This window comes from Sphaerodactylus townsendi, linkage group LG03 (genome assembly GCF_021028975.2).
Source record: "Sphaerodactylus townsendi isolate TG3544 linkage group LG03, MPM_Stown_v2.3, whole genome shotgun sequence".
Classification (NCBI taxonomy): Eukaryota; Metazoa; Chordata; class Lepidosauria; order Squamata; family Sphaerodactylidae; genus Sphaerodactylus; species Sphaerodactylus townsendi.
The window spans coordinates 131,366,716-131,383,715 of NC_059427.1; positions in this window are offsets into that span (position 1 = coordinate 131,366,716).

Sequence of the window (17,000 nt, forward strand, 5' to 3'; positions counted from 1 at the left end):
ATATTTTTCACTGTATGAATTCATATTGTGGGAAATGGAAATTGTTCTGGCAAACATGGTGTCAGAGCCTCTTTAAAAAAGTGTCTGGAGAACACACAGACTGTGTTTTTTACCGTGTGCATCTATAACAGCAGACAGCAATAAAAAAGCCTTTGAAAGATGAGCCAACATTCTTTTATAAAAATTAATTCTATTTTTTTAACAAACCAAAGAACCCAGCCTCAAATAATCCAGGTGCCTATTGTCTTTCAGGGCTGGTTGCTTCCTTTCCTTATTTTGTCTTTTTCCTTGGACAGGTTGTAAACTTTAAACAGTGTTTGACTTGTCACTATGCCATTTTGTATATGATGCTTGAAAGATTTTAACCAGTGAAGCGACCGACGCTGCTGCTTCATGTGGCAAGTTGGGATATGCTAAATGGAACATTTTCTGCATACCTCTCTTTTGCAGAAGAATTTTGTTGAAAACTAACCTGGCTGATTCACCCTGTCTGCCCCCACCCTCCTCTATGTTAATTAGTAGTGTTGTCAGAGAGATTTGCCATAGAATACTGTGTCTGCCCCTAAAATGTGAGTGAGAGGGACTGGAAAACTGGCATTTCACATTTGGTCAGTAACTTCCCCTTTACATATGACATTAAACTTTGTCTAGAGCAGGGGTAGGGAACCTTTAACACTCAAATTGCCATTTGGACCCATTTTCCACGGGAAAAGAAAACACTTGGAGGCGCAAATAATTTTTTACATTTAAAATAAAGATAACACTGTATATATTGGGCTTTTTTACCTTTTATTCCGCTCATTCTAAGAAGCGCATGGATGTGTCCGCCCTGCTGTCTGCAGGGCGGGCAAGGATGGGGCCAGCGGCTCGGCCTCATAGGCCACCGGGAAAGCACCCGCCCCGCTCCAAAGGGGCAGGCAAGAGGGGAAGCCTGTGGCGCGGCCCAGCCGGCTGCGGGCAGTTGGTGCATCTGCCCTGCTGCCTGCAGGGTGGGCAAGGATGGGGCCAGCGGCTCGGCTCGTGGAGCCGCAGTGCAAGGGCAGAAGAGCCTGCGGCTCTCGAGCCTCAGGTTCCCTACCCCTGGTCTAGAGGATATTGTGTGGCAGCCAACTGTTTTGGCAAGTATGAAACATATCAAATCCAAAGTGTGAGATAATGCTACTCTAAAAAACACTGCAGTCCATTTGCAGGAGCCTCCCTGTATATAAGTATACTTTTGCTTCTGGCCTAGTGAGCTGGGCAGGTAGTAGCACAGGTCAGGAAAGTAAGAGCACAACCTGACTCCATGCCAAGTCCCAGGCTGCCTGAGACATTGGTTATCTTCCATTCAGAGTATATGGAGGATGACAACCCATGAGCACTTGTGGGGTGAAAAAATTAATTTCCCTCCTCCTCCTCCCTGACTTCCCACCATAGTAGGATCTATTTTCCTCTCTCTTCTTGGGTTCTTTTTATCACACACACACACACACACACACACACTTACATGTCAGTGGTCCCCTGCCCTCCAGCATATTTCTTTACTACATGGTCTCTTTTCCCCCCTCTCCTACAAACTTTCCTTTACTGGCAACACCTGCACAAATGTGGGTTTTCTTCCAAAATCATTTTTTTTAAAAAAGAGAGATTTTCTACAAGTCATGAGTTCCTCCAGGTTTAACAGAATCCCAAACCATGGGATGTGCACCGGACAACAAAACAAAATGAAACCAAAACTCCAAAACATTTCCAGATATCAGGGAGTGCAAAATTATCAGTATTCCAGATTATTTGGTCTAAAATACTGACGGTTTCAAGATTTGTTCCCCTCCCCACAAGGATTTTGATGTTATTTGAGTTCATTATTCCCTTTGGGAATCCTTGGGGGGCGGGCTGTCTTTAAGCAAATGACACCAACATTGTCATTTCCCCCTTTTATTCTTCCTGATTAAGGTTACCAAGCCCCCGCTGGGGGCAGGGATCTCCCACTCTATGGCAAAAACATCTTCTACCAAAAATGTTTGCCCAAATACCTGTATGTGATGACTTCACTTCCACTAATGGTGATGAGGCCTAGGCCTTGGTTTGCAGCAGGAATGACCACCCCCCTCACCTCCTCCCCTGCTGGTTGCCAGGGAGTACCTGGCAGTCTTATTCCTGGTAAGACAAAGATCACCTTTGCTGTAGACTTTTGGAAATGGTGAAACAAACAGCCTCCCCCAACCCTGGTCTGAAAATTTTGAAAGAACATTTCTAATTCCTCCCAAGAGATCAGTACCATGTGGTCATAACTGCTAAATACTGCAATTAAAATATTTTTCTTATTAAGTTTGAGATAACAGTTCTCCTAAAATTATACCTTTGCATTTTCACTAATTAAATTGCCAGTTTCAACAAAACTTCTCAGACAGAGCCCTTGTGAACACAGCATAGATCGTGTGTGGCAATGACTTTGTGTATGTTTCTCAGTCTAGCATTCCATAGAACTACATAAAAATGCTGAAGAGAAAAAGAGAAAACTTAAGTGGTTTTCTTCCAAGTATCACAGAAGGGAATTCTAAAATAATATATGTTATTTGGTCACAATTACATTAATTTAAAATTCATTGAGGATTGTAGAACTTCTACTTTGACCTATTTGAAACTACAGCATAATTAATTGTGACTTACATGGCGATTCCTTAAGCACTCAAATCAAATCAAAACTTTTATTAGGTGTTAGTTACAAAAGTTAAGAGCCAGCGTGTTGTAGTGGTTAAGAGCAGGTGGACTCTAATCTGGAGAACTGGGTTTGATTCCCCACTCCTCCACATGAGCAGTGGACTCTTATCTGGTGAACCAGATGTGTTTCCACACTCCTACATTTCTCCTAGGTGACCTTGGGCTAGTCACAGTTCTCTCAGAACTCTCTTAGCCCCACCTCTCTCACAAAGTGTCTGTTGTGGGGAGAGGAAGGGAAAATGAGTTTGTAAGGCATCTTGAGTTAACTTACGGAAGATAAAAGCCGAGTATAAATTCAAACTCCTCCTCCTCCTCCTCCTCCTCTTTTACTTTTACATAAGCAGATCACACAGCATCAAAAGATAACACAAACTGTCATCCTTAAATACTGATTGGTCATGATAGCTAGATAGCTGGTTTGCCAGGATATTGTAGTGCAGAGGTCAGCAACCTTTACCACCCAAAGAGCCATTTGGACCCGTTTTCCACAGTCCTGAAGATCTAGGGAGCTGCCTCCGGTTCGGCCCCTCCACTCACCTTTCCTTCCAGCGCTGGGAGGCGGAGGGGCCGGGCAGGGAAACCCCCCCCTGGCCCGGCCCGGAGCGAGGCAGTGCGCCTGCGGCGCAGCAGGGCACAGGGGTGATGGCGGCTAGCCAAGGCCTGCTCTCAGTGCTGCTACACCTCTTGGCGCCTGTGGGAGGTATGACAAGGGAACCCCCTCTGCCCGATGAAGCAGGCAGTCCTGCTCCATGGGGCAGAGGGGGGATGGCGGCTGCGGGGATAGTAGGGGGGATGGCGGCTGCTCTGGAGGGAAACACCCACATGTCGCTGGAAGGAGAGGTGAGTGGAGGGGATGCAAAAAGAGGCGCCCTCATGCACAGAGCCGCCTCTGGTTCGGCCCCTCGACTCACCTTTCCTTCCAGCGCTGCTCTGGAGGGCTGGAGGGACACACCCGCGCTACCCTCCAACCTCCAGGCCACATGGAGCCGCAGTATAAGGCTCCGGAGCCACAGGTTGCAGACCCCTGTTGTAGTGGAACTAGACATTTACAAGAGACAAAGTGCCACCACCACAGAAAACAGTAGCTATGTGTCTATTTTTTCCCCGCACTCTCATGACATCTACTAAGCAGAAAAATATGTGACTTGACATCATTGTGCTTTGGAGCTCCCTAGGCCTTCCCTGCATTGTTGGCTGCCAATTGAAGAGGGTAGGGAAAGAGACACTGCATTACACATTTTCACACGCTAGATGCTATGAGGAGGAGAATGAGATGGGAGGCTGCCATTTTGATGGCACTCACACATCTTTAGCAGTGACTAGTGACAGGTAATGAATGAAAAGGAGATATTTTGATTAAACTTGGAGATCTTTATGATACTTGAGCTGAGCAGTTTCTTGTATACTGCTTTCTGAATCTGAAAAGTATATTTGAGGAACGGATTGCTTTTAGTTAGTAGATTCTACCGGATGACATTACAGCACCTGCATCTCTTTCCATAATTATTTTGTTTTGTTGGGCTTTCTGTTATCATTGGCCTCAATCCAGGTCTGCATCCTCGTTCAGCCGGTTCAGTGGGATTTGTATTAGCATCTGTACCAGCTATGAGTAGAGAGGTTCCATGCTTAGGTCTCCCTGACAGACCAAACTAGATAGCTGCTTGGAGCCCGCAGTCTCTGGCCCTTTCCACACAAGAGGTTTACAAAGTTTTCTGGCTGGAAATAAAACATTTCCTCCATGGAGTACCACATTGCTTTGCCCCCACCGCCCTGGTTGCAAAAATGTTTCCAAGCAGTTTTTTCTCTGTTGTTTTTGAAAACCCTTTACAGCCATTCTTTCTGCTGAAACATTTTGGAGCTGGCTTATCTCCCAGTATGGCCGTATTTAAAATGTTTTATCATTCCCACTGCTGTTCCCCATGCCTTTGTGTGGTCACCCAACTTTCCCCTTGGAACCATTTTTTTTGCATCCTTCATCACACTCCTTTCTCTCTCACCTCTACTTTTGTCATTTTGTGTGGGTTTATTTTTTTGCTGTTTTGGTTGAATCAGTTACGCATTGATTAAATGGCACTACAGAGAATCAATGCAATGCCTCAGGCCCCTTCCGCACATCCAGAATAATGCACATTCAATCCACTTTAACAATGGTTTGAAAGTGGATTTTGCTATTCTGCACAGTAAAATCCAGCTTCAAAGTGCATTGAAAGTGGATTGAAAGTACATTATTCTGCATGTGTGGAAGAGGCCTCTGTGAAGCATTGTTTCAATGAATAAGCATTTTTTTTAAAAAAACAACAACTCCTCACAGCAGCCATTAAACATTTTGAGGGAGTTGATTGCAGACAAACATCATGGAAAAGAAGAGGGGATTAAAAATGTTCTGGAATCATTCTAGATGACTTGTGCGGAAAGGCCTTTTTTTGTGAAATAAAATGATTGTATTTTAATTCCTAGCCTCATTTTATGACGCATGCATGTATCCAAGTGAGAACAGCAGAATGTGGGGGTTTTGTATCCAATACTGACGAATGCTTTACATTCATGATGAAGTATTTTCTTGCTTCTCCAAGCATGCAGTATGCAAATACGTAACAGTGATTGTGTCGTGAGCCTCGAGTGGGGTGTTTGGTAGGACATTCACATGATTATGCGCTAAGGATTCAAGAATGCACACAGTCATTCATAGCGTGGTATATTCACAAGGCCATGTGAACTAACCACTAATCCAAACAGATATTTCCTTTAAGAATTTCTGTTCATAAATGGAACTAGTGTAATCTCCATTAATTGTATTAACAAGAAATGTCATAGTGCTTAAGGAAGCTACTTCTTACAGTCATCTTTTAGTAGTAGATTTGGAAAATCTAGTTCTTAAAGTGGAGTATTGTATTGTATTCTTGCAGGAATTTTTTGACAAAATTTGACAAAATCATGATTACTGCAAAAATGGATTATATTTTGTGCACAAGGGATTTTTCAATCCTATGTTTCTAAATTCTGTGTCCTTTTTAACCCACTGGGTATTAAGCTGCATATTGTGTTAATAAGACTGTTATATTTTGTGTCCTTGCAAACTGGCATTGAATTGTTAACCACCTTGATTCTGAGGACATAAGAAGGTGAGATATAAATGCTTTAAATAAATAAGCATAAAAACTGGCACAAGTGTTGGAATGGAGCTTGCTGCCCAGAGAAATGGCTAACATGCTGATTAAAAGGGCAAAAGGTAAATGTTTATTGGGAAGTACATGTAGGATAGGAAAGAGGGAAAGGTAGCATGCTGCTATCTTGTTAGCTGGAAAGAGTCTCTTTTCTAATTTCAGAGAAGAAGCGGGATATTAGATCGAGAGTATCAGTCTAGGGACAGACAAAAGGTGACACAAAGGCTGTTTCCGCACGGGCAGAAAACAGCACCCTAGGGATGGCAAAAACACTGTCCCTGGGGCACTTTTGAACCTCACTCAACGAGTGTGGCATCTTCCACATGCAAACGGCAGCGGGTGGAAGGTGGCGTTTCCCCCACACCTGCCACAAACACCTCCTTACCGCCTCCTGTCTTTTGTCCCTCTGCGGAGGCCAGGGGACACACCTCCTGGCTTCTGTTCCTGCAGCTGTCACTCTGGCCATGGGGGCATGTCCTCTGGCCTCCACAGAGAGACGGAAGCCAGGAGAAGGTAAGGAGGCATTTGGAGGGCTGCACAGCTGTGCAGAACCTGCTCCGCCAGCTGTGCAGCCAGCGGAGCCATTTGTGCAAACGGCCCCGGGGCTTGCATCAGCATGAATCATGTCGATGCAGCCCTGCTGCTCTGGCTGCGCAGAAACATCCAAAGGGACGGACAGGTCACTAACTTTAGCCATTTCTACCTGAACAGTTGCCCACTTCCTGCTGGGTCTTCTCAGTTCCTTTACACCAGTGATGGCGAACCTTTTCGAGACCGAGTGCCCAAATTGCAACCCAAAACGCACTTATTTATCGCAAAGTGCCAACACAGCAATTTAACCTGAATACTGAGGTTTTCGTTTAGAAAAAACGGTTGGCTCCAAGGCATGCGTTACTAAGGAGTAAGCTTGGTGGTAGTCGGTGGCTTTGCTTTGAAGCAACCATGCAACTCTTCCAACGGGTGAATTACAACTCTAGGAGGGTTTAATCAGAAGCAAGCCCCATTGTCAGCAACTGAGCTTACTCCCAGGTAAAGGATCGTGTTTTAGTTCAGTGCATGAAAATCAGCGCTTAACAGGGTTACCTACACTGCTTCCCCAAAACTAGGTTTTAGGTTTAATGCTAATAATCGAGCCCAGTGGCCCAGGCCAGCCTAGATGTGTGGGGAGGGGCACTCTGCGCATGCCCACAGAGAGGGCTCTGAGTGCCACCTCTGGCACCCGTGCCATAGGTTCGCCACCACTGCTCTACACAGTAGACATTGCTGCATCCTTTTTTGCAAGCAGCATTGAAATAACAACCCAAAAGAAGAGAGTTTTTTGGCTGTGTTAAAAATATTTGCAAAAAAGACAAAGCATTAAAAAAAATAAAAAGTGTGATTTTAGCTTGACTCCGTTTAAAGCCTGGTGCTTGTTCTAGCAAGTATGAACAGGGATGTAGCTGTCCCATCACTTGGCAGTTTCTCCTTGCTCTGCTACTGAAAGCATTTTGTTTTTCAGAATTTCCTGTCAACATCAGACCGAAAAATACATTTTGGTAAAGCACTGCTGATAACTGGGTAGGTTATAAGTTTGGATTCCATCCTGTGAAAATTTATTTCTTTCCTGAGTGAAATTCCAAAAATCATCTTTCTTTTAAAAAATAGTAATGTCAGTATCTTAATTTTTTCTATCAGAATGATAATTTTGGAGTCAGCATGGAAGTTTTCCCTTCCTTTTCTTTTTTTTCTGGAAAATATATTATTGTGAGCTGGGAGGATCACTGTACAATCAGTCAATGCCACAGCACTGTCCCTCTAGGGCTAACCCCTCCCTGCTTTCCGTGGTTTTTCATTATTTTTTCCTAGAAAGGGGGATGGATGGGGGGGGGGGGGAGAGAGATTTAATAGCTGAAGACTTCCTGTGGAAAGTGAGCCTTCTCAGATTTCAGCCCTAAACAAAACAAGCCGTGGAGTATGAATCCCTGACAATTACCTGTCCTTGGATGCAAAATGGGTGTTCTCAGTCAAGTCAGGTATAGTAGTTCAGAGTGAGGACAGATTTATATATACATTGTCATGGAGACGTTTAGGCAAAAGCAGCAGCTGCTGCTGCTGGGAAATTCTGAGGAGGTGTCTATTATGGGTTGTTTGTCTTCTCTTTTTTTGCTGACACTTGCCTAAGGTAATGGGAATGTTACCTTAGCTGGTTTAATTGGCTTCTTGTGGATATGGTTTGAACATCTCCTTCCTGCTTGAGTCTTCTCTCCTTCTCTCTATAAGTTTGCTTCCAAACATGCTGTAGAATCTCACCTGGTGAACTGGTGTAGGGTAGCATGGTATCAAGGAGACAACTTTGCTTTTGGAGGTTTCTGCATGGACCTCTACAGAACAATTCTTCATGGAGGCAACATATTTTAGGAGCAATTCTTGGCTTAATTTCTGATCCATTGTCCTTTCCCTTTCTACTCCCTACAACAGTGATGGTGAACCTTTTCGAGACCGAGTGCCCAAATTGCAACCCAAAACCCACTTATTTATCGCAAAGTGCCAACATGGCAATTTAACCTGAATACTGAGGTTTTAGTTAGGAAAAAACAGTTGGCTCCGAGGCGTGCGTTACACGGGAGTAAGCTTGGTGAAGCAACCATGCAACACTTCAAACGGGTGAATCATGACCCTAGGAGGGTTTGCTCAGAAGCAAGGCTAGCCTAGGTGTTTGTGTGGGGGGCGATTTTCCGCTCCCCCCCACATGACGAACTCTGTGCTCACGTGCCCACAGAGAGGGCTCTGAGTGCCAGCTCTGGCACGCGTGCCATAGGTTCGCCAACACTGCCCTACAACATATCTTAGGCTAAAGACTTGCATTTGGGAGTCTGGTTCTGCAATGAGTAAACTACAGATGCAGGGACCAAGAATTAGATATTCCATCAGCTGCATCCATATGAAAGGGAAACATGTGCCCCTCAGTCCATTTTCAAATAGCCCAGATCCATCCACTGTGGGCTGATGTCACCACTTTCATGCTGAGTTTCATGCAAATATGCCTTAGCAGTGGGGCTGCAGTAGGGAAGCTGATGTTGGAATTGCCTGGTTTTCAATGGTACAAAACCCCTTTTCTGGCGAATCATCGCTAGACGTGGCGAGTGAAAAGGCTGTGTTCTCCATAAGTTTTTGTACAATCTTTCCTCTAGCATCTGTTGGCTCTTACAGATTCAATTGGGCCTAGCTGTAAATACGTGTGTGTCTTTCACTGGTCAGCCACTTACTCCAGACTTTACTTGTTCTGCTCCTACCTGTTGCTTGCTCCAGGACTGCTTTCCTGTGATTTTTTTTTCTGTCCTGCTCTCTGCCACTTCCCCTCATTTCTGCTCCAGCTTTCCTTTACTTTCATCTTGGTCTGGGATAAAACTTCTCCACAGATTGCTTTTCTTTACTCCCTTTGTATGTGCATGTTTCCTAACCCCTGTTATAGATACTCCCATAAAGGACAAGGGTAGGGAGACTGAGTGAGTAGGAAAAGTCACAAAAATTAATGTTGGTAGATAGACTAATGGTCTGACTCCATGTAAAACAGTTTCACAGACACAGTGATCATTTTTTTCTGACAGGTGGTGGGTTTCCAAGATCCCTGGCAAAGAAAAGTCCCAGCAGCATTGAACTTTAGACCAGGGGAACTGTGCCCAGGGCACGTGTGCGCCCTGTGCCCCTGCCCCGCCCCGCGCCACCCCACCATGCCCCTGCCATGCCCTGCCAGACCCTCACAGGGGCACGTGCCTGGTGCATTGCGCATCCCTTCCCCACCCCCTTGACGCTACGTTACTGCTTTATTATTTATTTATTTATTTTTATTTATTTTATTGAATTTCTATACCGCCCTTCCCTGAAGGGCTCAGGGGTATAGACCAGGGGTCGCCAACCTTTACCGCCCAAAGAGCCATTTTGACCCGTTTTCCACGGCTCCAAAGATCTACTGAGCTGGAGAGGCGGTTCGGCCCCTCTGGTTCAGCCCCTCCATTCACCTTTCCTTCCAGCCTGGGATGCGGAGGCACCGGGCAGGGAAACCCCCTCTGCCCGACGGAGCAGGCAGTCGCCTGCTCCGTGGGGCAGAGGGGGATGGCGTCTGCGGGGATGGCAGAGGGGGATGGTGGCTGCTCTGGAGGGACATGCCCACATTACCCTCCGACCTCCAGGGGTCGGAGGGCAGTGTGGGCATGTCCCTCCAGCCCTCCGGAGCAGCACTGGAAGGAGAGGTGAGTGGAGGGGGCGCGAAAAGCGGCACTCTCATGCACGAAGCTGCCTCCGGTTCCACTCACCTTTCCTTCCAGCGCTGCTCTGGAGGGACACACCCATGCTACCCTCCTACCTCCAGGCCACGTGGAGCCGCAGTATAAGGCTGAAAGAGCCGCATGCAGCTCCGGAGTCGCAGGTTGCAGACCCCTGCTTTAGACCATGTTCTCCTTTAAAGTTCTCATAAAACAATTAATAGAAAAATACAGTAGCTAATTAAAAGCAATAAAATATCACAATGAATTGGCACATAGACACTTTTTAAAAGCAGCATGGAGGATTAAAAGAAAGTGCATCTTCACATGATGCATAATTAATTTATAGTGTTTGCTGCCACAAGATGTGGTGATGGTCACTGGCTTGATTAGACTTTGAAAAGGCCAGATTAATCCAGGGAGGCCAGGTCTAATAGCAGTTTATTAACTGTGACCAGTACATAGAATCACCAAAGTTAGAGGCAGAAAGTATCTGTCCTGGGTCGCAATAACCAGCGTGGTGTAGTGGTTAAGAGCAGCAGACTCCAGTCCAGAGAACTAGATGATTTCCTGCTCCTCCAACATGGGTGGCAGACTCTAATGTGGAGAACCAGATATGATTTCTCTCTCCTTTACATGAAATTTGCTGGGTCACCTTGAGCCAGCCACAGTTCTTTCAGAACTCTCTGAGCTTCACCTACCTCACAAGGTATCTGTTGTGGGGAGTGGAAAGGAAGGTAATTGTAAGCTGCTTTGAGACTCCTCATGGCAGAGAAAAGTGGGGTATAAAAACCAACTCTCTTCCTCCTCTTCTTCAAGCGAGGTGTATTGCCTTCTCATCTTGCTTGTGGAGGCATATAGTTGGCTATCACAGGAACTAGGATGTTGGTCTAGGACGGTAGATCTTTGATCTCACCCAGTAGAGCTTTTATACCATTATTCAATATGTGTTGGGAAGTCAGAGTGTTAGTACTTCCAGAACGAAGCTTCCAAGGATTTTTAGTTTTCTAATTTTGACTCACAAGCCTTCTTCTTTCATCCCAAATAGTGCCCATCTTTTTCTGATAAGAGCTAACTGTAGGAGTGACTGTTGACGTAAGTGTAATATGAGCAAATGTCTGGTACTTTCTAACTGCACTCAACATGTTTTGAAGTCCCAGGGATGATTCCTGAATATTGTGGCAAAGGGATAGGATCCATGGACACGCCCTGAGATAGAACTGTCTCCCACTGATATTAAGTAAGCTATGCAATCGTTTTATGGCACCCAGACTAAGCATGGCTATTAGAGTGGTTATCTGCTGTTGCATACACAGACAGCGAGAGGCCCACTTTCTGCAAAAGCACATGGCTTTTGTTAATAAAATTTATGAGATGAAAGACTAAAGCAACCTTTCTTAGCAGGCTTCATACCAGGTAATTAAAAATCCATCACACAGAGTTAATTACATAGAGGCAGAAACATTACAATGTATACATGCGGGGGGGGGGGGGAGAAATCCCCAACACGTGAAGGAAGTTTCCTTTGTCCATTAACCCACAACAGCTGAATTTTTTTAAGGAGTCAGAGGGTGTGAATTCACAACTGCAATGGCAAAGTCTGTTGTGCAAGACACTGTCTTGTGGAGAGGGAGATGCTGGCGGCATCGATAACTAAACCATCTCCCCCAGATTCAAAGTGTTACACTTTAACTCTGAGCCAAGGGTGAATTTCCATTGTCTTTCTCCTACCACCGCCATTTTCATAGGTGGGTACTCATGTGCATGCTCAGTACTAGCAGTCATACTATTTCTATTTGTTTATCTTGGTTATGTTGGCATTCACAGAATATCTATTTCTCTCTCCTTTCAGTGGAAATAGGTGGCATTACTTCAGGAATGTTGATTGTTGATCTCTTCTGGATGCAAAAAAACTACCCCATGAATTCTCTGTGATTACTATCACAGATAGTTGATTAAATGTTACTATTTACCAACCCTGATATTGAGGCTAAAACAAATTTCTGAGCATGATTACTTCTGTCACCAGCTGCAGTGAGGCTTCGCAGTGTGCACGATCCTGGTGATAATTCATGGCAGATACAAGCATTGTCACTGTTGTAAGTGAATTTCATAATGCAGAGTCACTCTCTGTGGACTCGGTGTAATATTTTTTTTGCATAAATAACCCTGCATGGATGCAAAGTCATAGGAAATGAGAGAGAGATGATTTCCTGAGCCCACTCTCAAGCTTTCTAGTTCCATATCTATCGAGTTTTGGCACATGAGAGAAAGTTAAGTACATAAGAGAGTCAGTTAATACAATACTGCTCTTCAGTGCTGTCATGCTTGTGCAGATGGTATAGTGGTCAGTAAATGATTTAGAAGTATCTGGGATTAGCAGGATATTCATCTCCAATGACCTACAACTCTTTTCCTAACAAACAAACAAACAAACAAACAAACAAACAAACAAACAAACAAACAAACAAACAAACAAACAAACAAACAAACAAACAAACAAACAAACAAACAAACACCTTATTATGTCTAAATTTCCCCATGTTTAGCCCTAAATATAAGCTGATTAGTTTAGCCCTATATATAGGCTGATTAGTTAATTTTAACCTCTCTGACGTCCCATGTAGTTAAGGAAAGAGGTCCCTCCCCACCCCCAAACCCCTCCTTCAGTAAATGATTGTGTATGAGATGGAGATTGTAGACTGTTTCAATGTCTGTTAATATCAGCCAGGCCTCTTAGGTGTAGGGTTTTAATTGACAGGTTCATGGAGAGCTCAAATGTCCCAGGCTACTGAATGTGTCCAAAGACTGGCACCAGATATTCTGAGAATTTTGTATTCAAAAGTGGGCTCAGATATTCCCTGTTTAATTAATGTTTTCCAAGGTAAAGTGATACCTCAACTCCTGAAGGTTCACAAATAAAGACTTCCATCCTTTGGAAGCAGTTCAGTCTAAATTCCTTAGATACATATTTGTGCACTAAATGCAATTCTTATAATAGAATCAGAGCAGATGTTACTTGAAGCTTGTAGCTGGTATCAAGCTATAGCTTGTTGCTTCAAGCTAAACCTTAACCCATCTGGATTTTTTTAGATAGCTGCTGCTCCGGTTAGGTGGATGTGGTTCAGGATAAAATACATTTTTTGGGTTTCTCTCCCTTAGCAATATGCCATCTCAGATTCTCAGAAGCCAAAGGAATACTTCAACAGTGAATCTGGGATACAGTTATTTGAGCTGATAAAGCACAGACACGTCTTTATCTGGTAGTGGGAAATCACAGCCAAAATTTGTGCCAGCAAACCACCTTTATGCTTTAGAATTCCCCAGGTGCTGAAGACCTCTCACTCAAGCCCATTGTAACCCCCTGCCCTTTGCACTACTGGAAGGGAGATACTTGTGTATCCCCCTCTCTCGTTGTCTGTGCTCCTGCCAATTGAACACAGTCGAAACAGTGGAACATGTGTTATTATATTGTCCATTTTATAAGAACATCCGTTCCACATATCTCACCCCTACTCTATCCAAGTTCCCAGGAAGAACTGGAAAAAATCTACTCATATCTCCTCCTTGCAGCCCGCTCTGATGAGACTCCCATTAAACTAGCCAAATTCTTTGCTGAGTCCATAGGAAAACAGATATTCCAAACTTTTAAATAATCTTTATGTACAATTAATTACAGCACAGTAAGGCTATTAATTTTAATCTCTGTGATATTAATTGTATATTTTATATAAACTGTGCTGTTAAATTGGGGTTGATAATTTACTTATTATGATTTCTTCATCATAATAAATGTTGATTGATATAGGCCAGGTTTGATAGGTATTCCAGTTTAATTAATCCAGAGTATTAAAAATGTGAATGACACTCAGGATTTTCAGGCATAGCATCTGCTGCAGTATCACACAGTCCAGGGGAACAGGAATGTTATTCCACAGGTATGCCTGGAGTGTGGCACTGGAAACATCAATTGGCTTTCCTTTCATCAAGAGCTCTCTTGAATCTCAAACATCATAGGAGAGGTATTGTCACACAGCCGAAGAAAAACAAAGAAAACTTGTTTCACCTGCACTGCTCAGCACTAGAAGTAGCAAGCTTTCAACAGTTGCAGTCTGATGACATCCAAGATACCACAGTTCTATCTGGAAAATAATGAACAGTGGTCACTCAAAGTGAATGCTGGAAGGTAACTGGTTTGATGAAGAAAGTAGCCGCTGAAGTTTTGAACAGACGTTTTGATGCCAATCTTTCTGGGCTCCGATCTCATGGTCTTTTATTTGTATGAAGACCATTCATCACACAATGGACCACTGATGTGCATTATCAGTTGGAATTTAAAATTGCTGCCAGATTGTAGGTCCAAGAAGTCACAAGTGCTTCACTTATGCACATTGGTTGACGCCCAGGAAATCATATCTCCAACAGCCATTGCAGTTCTGAAAAAGGACTGAAATTTCACTGTAATAATTTTCCAGTTTTAAAACGTGCTTGTCTGAAAATGATTGTGATGGTCACAGAAGCTTCTAACTCATTTAAAGCAAACAAATCGAGATGCTTGATAAATAGCAATGTTCAGGTGAAGTCTCATAGCAAAAAACTACATTTAGTTTATCAAAGGACTGGCCTGTTCTTGGGGGTTATGTTGAAGACACTTAGGCTGGGGAACCGTCTCTCACACTCATTTCCTCTTGTAAGTATACTCCATATGCAATGGTATAACTTCATTACATCAGTCAGGCAATTGCTGTCTATTATGCAGTATGATAATGGTGATTTCAGTACATTTAGTTATTTATTTAGGCCCCTTCCGCACACGCAAAATAATGCATTCTCAAACCACTTTCACAGCTGTTTGAAAGTGGATTTTGCCATTCCGCACAGCTTCAAAGAGCACTGAAAGCAGTTTGAAAGTGCATTATTCTGCATGTGCGGAATGAGCTTAGATACTTATACCCCTCTTTTCTCCCCAGCAAAGATCCAAAGTGGCTCCCGACACTATTCTCTTCTCATCCATATTGTCCTCAAAACAAATAATCTTGTGAAGGTAGATTAGGCTGAGAGAAAATGACTGGCTTAGGATAACCTAGTGAGCTCCCATGACAGCATGGTAGTTTGAATTCATTACATCTGAATATAATCTTCAACAGGAAGCTCTCTTATTTGTCCAGGTTTCTAAGGATCCCAGTGTTCTTGTCTGTCTTCCATCCAATCTGAAGAGATAAGATTGGATTGGATATATTAGGTCCCAGTATTTATTTTTGCAGGCAAAATATGAAATAGAAAGTTCTTGCATGAGCTAAGTTGCATATCAGTCCCTAGGCTTTAGGGCTGTGTTGACTGTGTTTTCCAAATTTATTTGTTTGTTTTGTTAGATTTATATCCTGCCCACTCTTGACTACAGTCACTCAGGGCGGCTTACAACAAAATTTATACAGCCAGTTTAAAATACATGTAATTATTGCAATTGTGTTATATGATAAAATGTACTCAGTACAACAGTTTGTCTGGAAACTGTTCTGCTGGTGCTCATTAATTCTATCCACTGTGATGCAGAACTGCCACCCACAGATACATTGCTCACAGGGAAAGGTGGAAGGGAGGGAGAAGAAAGGAGTAACTGAACTCTGTGTTTTCCATGGCAGAACCAGCTTTTCTTCAACTTCACTGGTTTGTCCCAAGTTCCCACTGAGGAAAAGGTTGCAGGGGAGAATGCTGTTTGGCTAACATGCTGTTTTCTTCCCCTGCATCCTTGTCTTATGAGGCAGCCACTCCCTCATTCCCAGCACTGTTGAGTAGGAGGAGTGGACCATTAACTGGCAACCACATGACTTCAAGGAGCAAATTAATTTTCAGTGCAGGTAAGCAGAGATATATAATTTCTTTTCTCTTTCCAAATGGGCTTGGAAGGGCTGGAGGAAGCTTTTAAATCTTGCCCAGGGCAAGAATAACAAGGATCGTTATTTTAAATAGTACATTTTAACTTAGATTCAACAGCCTCCTGAAGTCTTTCCCAGCCTTTATGCAAAAGTGGATTGTGAGCTCAGCCAATGTTCAAACTTATTACCAATAGTTGTCTCCAATGTAGTTGTAAATCAGTGCATGACTGATAGGAATGGGAAAGCAAATCTATTCCAGTGCTAATGATGACTGGAGCACTCTCCTGTGTATTATAAGCAACAGAAATATGTATGTCCAGTCCATGATACAAAAACCGACTTGGATGATTTGGAACAAAATGAGATTTTTGGTTCCCTTTTTTTTGAGTGGAACAAACTTAAAACCACCCTACACCTTGCTAAATTTCTTTTAAAAAGGAAGGAAAAACTTAATTGTTTCTATACCAATGTTAGACAGAAATTTATTTTAAGTAGAGACATTTAAATACCTTTAAGACATTTAAACACTTTAAGACATTTTATGAAGAACTATATATACCAGAAAGGAGCCCATGGCATAGAGTGGTAAGCTGCAGAACTGCAAGCAAAGTTTTGCTCACAATCTGAACTCGATCCCAATGGAAGTTGGTTTCAGATAGCCAGCTCAAGGTTGACTCCATCTTCCATCCATCTGAGGTCAGTAAAATGAGTACTCAGCTTGCTGGGGGTAAAGTATAGATGACTGGGAAACCACCCCATAAACACAGTCTGCTTAATAAACATTGTGATTGTGACATCACCCCATTGGTCAATAACGACTTGGTGCTTGCACAGGGCACCTTTACCTTTATGTATATATACCAGAAGAACTCAATAATTGAAACTATTCCAAATGTTCTTTGAACAGTTAAAGTGCAGCAGCAAGATTTTGACCTTTTAGAAGCAACTTTTTTTCAGTACTATTAAAGAAATGAAAGAACATACCTGGATAGAGTGGCTAAATGCAGAACCAGAGAAAA